This window comes from Rhipicephalus sanguineus, chromosome 2 (genome assembly GCF_013339695.2).
Source record: "Rhipicephalus sanguineus isolate Rsan-2018 chromosome 2, BIME_Rsan_1.4, whole genome shotgun sequence".
Lineage (NCBI taxonomy): Eukaryota > Metazoa > Arthropoda > Arachnida > Ixodida > Ixodidae > Rhipicephalus > Rhipicephalus sanguineus.
The window spans coordinates 160,756,053-160,765,400 of NC_051177.1; positions in this window are offsets into that span (position 1 = coordinate 160,756,053).

Sequence of the window (9,348 nt, forward strand, 5' to 3'; positions counted from 1 at the left end):
AGGAGGTCCCAAAGTCGAAGACTATCGGGACCTCTTTTGTCCTCGATTGGTTCTAGCACTGCTCGTCGCAGTCATAAATTTCCACCTACCCACCCAAATTTCGATGCTATCACTGTGCTCACTGTCTACAAACAACGCATAGATAAAAAGCCATGCTTAAAACGGTATCGCTGCCAGGGGCAATGCCCGGATAAGTAGAGTCAATAGCGAAATGTTTCCTTCTTTCCGAGTTCGCTTCATGTAGTTCGATTAAAAAAGTAAGCATCGAGTTCTGAGCAGTTCGCAGACGTCCGCTCTCCTCCATAATGAGGAGACGCTGCCGCTCAAGAATAAACCGGGTGAAACTTGAAAATCACAGCCAGCTCTCTCACCCTTGCTCATAGAAAGAAGCACGTTGCGACAAAGAATCAGGGCACGTCTAGAAAGTATACCACGTACACGCTATAATCGAAACTGCACTGTCTGTTTGAGCAAACCCTCTGCAAGCGCGTCTCGCCGCAGATTCAGATCGCTTTGGAATGGAGTGCTGCCAAGCGGAGGGCTTCATCTCAGACTCTTTTTTGTTTTTATTGATAATTCAGCGAATGTTGGAACAGAACGAAGAAAAAACGAACATTTGCTCCCTTCTCGGTCGTATCTTTGCAAGCCGGCTACGTGAGAACGATGTGGGAGTCAGTCAATGTCGTACAAAGAGCCTCTAGAGATTCTGTTCAGGAACACTTCACTAGAATAAAATATGTGGATGCCGAGCCCAGAAGAGGGTTCGGTGTCGTAATGAACTCCTCGCACGTCCCTAGTTGATAAGAAGAACATCGAACGACGATGCGGCTCTGGCGGTCATTCACATGTATAGCAACATTCGGCGCATTTTCTTGCCTAAGACGCTCGCTCTGAGATTGAACGAACGCGTTGCTTGACGACAGAAATTCGCGGACTGGCTTGCGAAACAAGAGCCCTCCTTTATTTAACTAACTCGAAGCGACGTCAAGACGACTATGCGAGAGGCAACGATGTCATAACCCTTCAAGGGTGCACAATAAGGCTATATACGCGGTATTGATTCTTAGATACTCCTACAGTGGGATCCGAAGACTCTTAATCAAGTTACAACAAAAATTTGAAGCGAATAAGCAAGGGTCTTAACGCATTCAGAACGAACTCGGGGATAATAAAGCTGAACGGTAGTTTTTACGCAGCCATGAGCAAACAAAACTGGCGGCTTTTAAATTCGAAGCATTTCTTAGCGAACCCAAGGCGCTTTGAGCGTTTCTATCTATCTATCTATCTATCTATCTATCTATCTATCTATCTATCTATCTATCTATCTATCTATCTATCTATCTATCTATCTATCTATCTATCTATCTATCTATCTATCTATCTATCTATCTATCTATCTATCTATCTATCTATCTATCCGCCTACGTCTGGGTGTTCTCGTGATCGCCTCCCTAGCTTGGTGTAGACCACAATTGCCGTGGGAGGGTAAGAGGATTTGACGATTTCGACTAGCTGGTCACGACATGAATAACATGAAAGTCATGTCGCGAGCGTCGTCAACTCCTTTCCTCCAGACACGTGTGGCACACACCCGTGCACCATGGGCCACGGTAAGCGAGCATGCGCTACAGGTGATTGACAGTTTATATCTTCCAAGGAACGGCGAAAACCAACACTGATAATTAATAATGCGAGAGCGTAAAGAAAAGCCGACATCGGCAGCGTTGACTTGACAACTATAAAGAATAAAAATCAGGATCCTAGCAGGAATCTGACCCAAGCATTCTGCGTGGCATACAGGTATTCTTCCACAGTGCCACGTCACGTTTAGGAGCTGCTTTGGAAAAGACGCTATGCAGGTGTATTGTCGCTGCAACGTCACTTGTGGTTGCAGTGCTGGTTATTTATTTTATAGCAAAGCAATAAACGTTACATACGTACTCCTATGATACAGCCGTCATGCCGGGTTAACGTCAATTGTGGTTTCAGTGGTGGCTCCGCTTCTCTAGCAATCTAATAAACATTACATTTGTATTCCTATAATTCAGCAATCTATAGTGAAGCGTTGTTCGACCACGGAGAAATATACTAACAAAAGTTATGTATGATATCTACATAATCGCACCGCCAAGTGCATTTCGTTTCGATAATACTGACGTGTGTGCTTTAAAGTGAGTGCGGACGTTACGCCAGACCGTAAGTTAACCTTACGCCAGTGTAGCCGACGTACGTGGTAAAGCCACGATGTGCACATAACTACTCTTACAAAAACACGTCGATCCACCTCCTAACGTTTGCCTCAAAGCCAAAAACTGCAGCATAAGCGACTACTCGCTGATTGCTTCGCATGAAACAGATTCCCAAAAGGCGTGGGGTCTGCCGAATCTTTCGTACTACAGATATTCATCTCAGGAACTTTCGAATAATGTCTGCATCCCGTTGAGTGCGAGGTCCGTTGATTTGTTCGTGCAGTATACGCCTATGCGAAAAAAATTCGAGGCGACCCTAAGGTTTGTCTTAGGTGTCTTGCGTGGCGTGAGTACGGAATGATTGAATCAGTCACAGGTAATTTCTTGTTCCCTTTTATTATTTTGTTATTTCTTATTTTTGAAGTGTCATCTATAATTTTTGTTATCTTGCATTTTCATTTGTTTATTTTTATTTCTTTTTTCTCCTTCCTTTGTTTTTTCTGTTGCTCATATTTGCACGTCCGCATCGTCATTCGTCACGTAACTGACGTGCATGTCATGTTATTGATGTCACAAACTATCAGTCACTTGCCCCCGTGTAAATCAAGAATTCGTCACATCGTAGAAAGAAAGTTTACCTTGCTAGAGCAGACTGTGGGGTTCCCTTATGTAAATTCGAGATGCTTCTCCTGATAATACGTAAGGCTCGCCTTGCTTTAGCCGACTGTGTTTGTTAAGCGGCCACATTAAGTTGTCCTGACTCTCTAGATACAGGGATGGTGCTAAGATAATAGCATCCCCGCCGTTTATTTTTTGTAAGTATTCCTGAAACTTAGTCGACTATAAACTGTTTCAAAGTAAACTTATGCCCTTGTATCTTATGCCTCATCCACCTTAACTGCAGCCACAATCTATATGGTGTTGTGCAAGAAGCAACAGTGTCGCTCGACGCTCGCGCTACAAAATTTGATGTTATGGACATGTGCACACGCAATAATTGTATACGTATACCAATTAATCATATGTGTTTCATTCGATAGTATGAGGTTATTACATGTGCGTTAAATATACTAAATAAATTTTTATTTTCGCGCTTCCAAGTACGAAACAATGTCTTTCCAAGTACCAAAGTACCTTCCAAGTACGAAAGAATGTCACGTTCTGGTCTGAAATTTTTATTCGCGCGCGCCATGTACAGCGCTAATGGCTAGATGGAAATTATGTGGCGCCTCCAGGAGAGTCTTCGTTTCGGCTGGGCCTCTCTTTCCGCGTTTGAAGACTTGCCCAGCTCGGGAGCTGCGCATCTGCATACTGGGCGCTTTCCGCTTCGAGTTTGTTACTGGCTTCTAGGCGTGATGTTCGCGCGGCGCCTCGGCTGCAGAGCTCCCTTGGGCACACAGAGGCTTCCCCTCGCGAACTCTTCCGGGGGCAATGGCGCCGACGCTTAATTCCTTGGCGGTATTGAACGGGCCAGTAGCGCTGGAAGCAGCCCGCGTGGAGGAGCGAGTGTGGCGCCGTCTCGCAGGCTTCACGCAAGGCAGCGCTTGTGGCCTCATCTCGGAAGTCGTGGACCGGGTTTAACGCCCACGGTGTCGGCCGTGAGAGTCAGGGTTTAAGTCTCTACATTCTGACCAGCGCCAAATGACTTTGAAGGGGAGTGTAGTTACGTTTCTTCAGGTCAATAGTTCTCGAGTTTGTGGTTCTCTCTCTCTATGGTCCTATTGTTTTCCTCTCATTTTTATCGTCACACCGCGTCCCCCCGTGCAGGGTTTCCAACCGGAACTGCCTGTCGTTAACGTGCAAGCATAGTATGGATGCAAGTTAACTGAAACTTGGAAACAGGTGCGCTGCCATGTCAAAACAGTTTGAAAGAAGTTGGAGACAAGATCTGCATCCTTCCCGACTCTCTTTGTTTTCGCGCATATGCGCCAAGCAGCGAGGTTTGATTTATGGAGAGCAATTCATGCCTGCATTCATTCTTTAGGAATCTGATTAGTGAACATTGCAACATCGAATAAACGGTTACAGACGCAATAAAAACTATTCAGTTTTCTGAACCAGGAAGCTTTGACATGAGAACGTAGCAATCGCTAATTTAACTGCCTAATAGTTTACTTTCGTTAATAAAGGATGTTTCAGCCAGGTGATAAATATACATTCTTGATGGTATGTGTATATGAGCCATTGTTTTACTGCAATATATATATATATATATTATATATATATATATATATATATATATATGTATTGCAGTACTGTGTTTTCAAAGGCGGGCAATACGTCTTTGGCACAGGATGGCAGTGTCTAATGTCTGACGTATTATTACCAGCAAATGAATAAGGAGCTGGTATTGCTGAGGGGCTATTTCGCAGGCGTAACTCACGTAAATTCTTATCACTGCCTTCCTTTTGCAGTGTTTTCGCGGAAATCAAGACTCTCGTGACCTCGAAACCTCAATCGTTGGCGTCTGAAGGCCCTCCAACAGGCGGTCAGATATCGAGCACCACATCTGGGACTGCCCGCTATACACCACATATGGAGTGCCCGCTATACTGCACATCTGGACTGTCCGCACACAACAGGCCATTGCCTCGTTTCCACGTGAATAGCGACCGACTTCTTTCCAGGGCTGGCTGCTACCCGGGCGCAGCTACGTCGCGGCCGCCAACGAGCTATGACGGTCACTGCTCGAGTACTTGACTGCATAGAGTTTCCTAAAATTAACTAGAGGGAACTCTGGCGCTGCGATCGTTCAGCCACCATGGGAATGATGGGTGGTACACGGATTTGCCTAGTCTTTGTACTTGCGGGCTTTGAACGCACTTGTGGCTTGTTTATTGCTGTGTTTTGGTTTTCTTTCAGATAAAAGAATGGATCGTTGTGAACTTCGTGACCAGATTTTAATTGGTGAGCCTAAAAAGTTAAGTGGTGAAGTGGAATTGTTGAACGTTTGCTGAACTTCATCTTGCGACAAAGCGGATGCAGGCGACGCCCAGCCAAACGGAGCCGAAAGTACGAAGCTTAGACAAATACGTGTACTACCCATCATTCCCATGCTCGCTGAAGCGCCGTGCGTTGCAGCTCCCATAGACACTAGCGCCAGAGTTCCCTCTAGTAAGTATTGTAGGAAACTCTATGCTTGACTGACCACGAGGCTCAGGCCACTGACACCATGCTTTATCTCGGGCATGACAGACAGACCAGCATCTGGCAAAGCGCACATTATTTACTATGCCTGCCCATTTTACTGCACCCCCCCTTCTTTTCTTTCTATCCCATCCCTCCCCAATATTTCACCGCATCACTCCAATGGCGAAAATGTGAATACAGACGCGTTAACAACAACTACGACCTGTCAGTTTTTTCTGATATCTGAACACTTCTTTTAACCGGCTTTTAATACTTCTTGCTAATAAAAAATGAAAACGTAATTATTCTTCACATTGAGGTACTTCGGGTCACATGATTCGCGTTGTCTCTTGCGATTCAAGACAGCTGTGTTTAAAGTGCAGGCGAGGGCCCAGTGACTGTTGTGTGATCACTTTGTACACAGGACTGTGAGATGAACTCTTCGGCAAAGTGCGAACGTTTCTTGTGTGTGAATATTGTTGACGACACGTGGACATTATGCATGACGTGAAAACATTCCTTTTGAAGAGGACATTGCCGCGAGTGAGTTTTACAATACTATTGTTTTATTGATAAGTTCATGACGCAAATTAATAAGTAGGGGAAGAGGAGTAGCCGGAGCCATGTATAGGCACCAAACTCTCCTTAAACACATTTATTACAAAACAAAAACACATAAACAAAACAAGGAAGCTTAAAAAAGAAAAAAGAACGACATTTTACCTCCCCAAACAGGCAGCTTATTGGGCTTCGGCAGACATAGAAAAAGTTGGATAGGTGCAATAACATCTTTTAAGCAAGCTACGTTTGCCTACTGAGAGCGATGTCTGATGAGTTTCCGCTGACTTTTTTAGATGCGAAGTATCTTAATGCGGAGCTCAATCCGCTGGTGGTGGTGGTGTGTGGCTGCGTGACCACCCTACTGCGCATTCGCATACCCTCTCCACTCCCCCTCGCCGCTTCCCCTCTCCCATTCCCCCTCTCCAATTTCACCCTCTCCACTTCCCTCTCCCCTCCCCTCCCCCTTTCCACTCTTCCTCTGAAACGCGGGCTAGAATGCCGAAATTCTCTCGTGCGCAACGCCGCCCCGATGAGCACCAGCCGAATGCGCGTTCCCCTCCCCCTCTCTGTTTTGATCGCCCTCTCAGTTAACAGCCAGGGCGAGCTGGGAGGGAAGACGCGGTCGGCAAGAGGCGCCTGCCGAGCGTTCCCTCTCAGCTCGCCCTGTGACGACGCGATTAACGGTAGCCATGCCCAAAGAACGCCAACAGAACGCGATAGCGTTCCTCTTCAAGTGCTCCGGCTTCGCATCGCCTCATGGTCCCCCTTAGCGGGAGGTCGGTAGCATGCCCAATTTTTTGTCTTCCTGTAGTGTTTGTGAACGCCAACAGAACGCGATTGCAGTGCTCCGGCTTCGCAATACGCCTCATGGTCCCCCTTAGCGGGATTTACGTAATTTTTGTCCACCTTCCTGTAGTGTTTGTGTAGTTTGTGCAAAAAGAAAAGACTACGAAACGTAAAATGGACATTTACAAAACACCTAGCAAAAAGAAAAGACTAACGCAATAAAATTGGACAGCATCCTAACTTCGAACTCCTGGGTACCAGTCGTAAGCGATACCACTCAGCCACTACACCGATGTTCCCATATGCAGTACCTGCCGAGCATGGTACGGGCTCTAGCTGCTTTGATAGACTGCGGCTGTGCTTTCCAGCACCGCAATATAAAACCGTTTAAGAGAACCTAGCCACGACCAAACCTGAAAATATAGGCAAGTTAGGAGACAGGGAATGGAGGTGTGACACCGTGCTTACAACCGAGACGTGCTCATTCCTACTGGCAGCAGACAGCTGTTCGCACCCCAACAAATGGTTGCTCCACTTGATACTGCATAAAGCAGTACAACACTCTTTACGTACATTTTCAGACGTCCCCTATCCTACACCGGAATGAACGTGTGTATGTGAAAGACGTCATTGGCCGAATCACTGACTTCTTGGCAGCTAATTCACAAAACAAAGGCGACATAAAAAATATATAGATTAAGCCATCAATAAGAATGCTAGGTAGGTTAATAAATAATAGAGAGAAGCCATGTCTGTCGGCGCTTCGTTAGCGAAGGCGCCATAAAAATCGGACAAAGCCCAAACATGAAATCAGTAGCTTAAACTGTGACTCAAGCCACTCTGAACGAATGGTGGCACGGCTCTTTTAACTTGCGTGAGATGTTCAAGTAAGTGAGCACCATTATATTCCGTACAGTGCTCTCTGCACACGATACCCAAATAAAACTCACAGGGTCCCGTATGCATTCACTTAAGACAACTCGACGGCAAACGTCAATAGTTTTGACTATTGTTCGCGCGCTTCATACCAGGCGTACGTCGCCTTTCCTTTTCTGAGTCAGTCGAACGCCACAATGAACACGCCGCAAGGCATTAGGGGCGCGGTTACTCATGGGACTTTAGGCCGAGTCTCACAAACGCCGCTTTTTAACAGCAGATCTGTGCTAGGGCAGGGCCTGACAACAGATGAGTGTTCGTCATGACACTTTCCAGTTTCCACATGCGCCCATGGTAACTGCTTCGCCCGCGGACGGAGCGGCTTTTCTATAGTTGGCGTCGGCTGTAGAGGCGTGCTAGGCGTGCTAGAGAGTGAGAGAGAGGCGACCGGTATATGGGTATAGCGAGGGGGGGGCTTACTTGCGCCGCACCCTTTCCAAAAATGGGAAAAGCTTCTCGTATACGAGTAGCAGCGGGAGTTGGCGTCTGAGCGCTTCGTTGTTTTGACAGCTTTCACTTCGTTGAACTGCCTTTACTTCTGTATCTTTCTTCTCACGCAAACTTCGCAAAGTGAACGCGAGCCACAAGAAGCGCTGGTTGTTATGCGACTTTTTGTACAACACACCGGCCTTTCACCATGAGGCCTTTATCGTGAGCCGTAATTGTCTTGAAATAAAGAAAGAGTGGGACAATGGTGTTTGTCGGCAGTCACTTCACAAATGAAGTTATCCATACTGCTAGCGATTGAGAGCTCGAAGGCAAATTAATCTACATATCGAAGCCTATGACGTATCAAATATTGCAAACCAGTTCTCCGGAGTCCCGAAAGGCGGTGGAAGTATTATGACACGAAAAAGCCAAACCCGTGACTAGACTAATACTTCAGCACTCTGCGGAACTGATTTGCCAGAGTGTTTCCGTGTCGGGTACACACCCAAAGCATGTGTCCCTGCGTGCGGAGAATCCTTCCTTAAGCAGTAGCCGACGAACTGAACGGGATCATTAAGGATTCTGCTAAAATAAACCCACCTCATGTTTTAAACAGGTGATGTCAGTGGAAAAATCTGAGACACATAACTTGCAAGAGTTTTCAGGGCACACGAGAAGTCACTCCGAATGAAAACTATTTAATAGTGTGTCCTGACATTCTTAATAAAAGTAATAAAACGCCATATGTTTACTTTGCCACACAGGAAGCACACGCTCTGTTTTCTTTGTTGTGTGGTGCTTCCTGCTTCCATAGAAATAAGCTAACTTAATTTCCCTGAAGGCCTTCGTGTACTACACAAGTACGTTTAAGGATGGCGTAATTAATGTGTTTACCCCATCAGCATAGGGTCATTCCACGCCAAACGTCCCAGCCATTTCGCAACTATCTCAATGTACTGAAAAAAATCGTGCCGATATATTACGTTGAAAACAGTGAATGGCTAGAATATTTAGGAGAGAAAAAATTTTTTGGTCTTGTGGTGCCTTCCAAATTTACCAGAAGGTCACCTGGGTGTTGTTTGTAAGAAAATTTATTCTGAAGTATTGTTCCTTGTTTTAATACCAAATTTGGTTACATATTAAGCAAATGGTGTTTGTGTAAGCTGCTTAAGCTCGATAATATTAGTACAATTTTTCTGCCATATACGACTCCAGGAATTTCGCCAAAATGTTCTATGTTTGCATTTTTTCCATTGCAATATTGCGCCTTTATGAATATACGAGTATGAATACTTACTCTACAGAAGGTATATTTTGC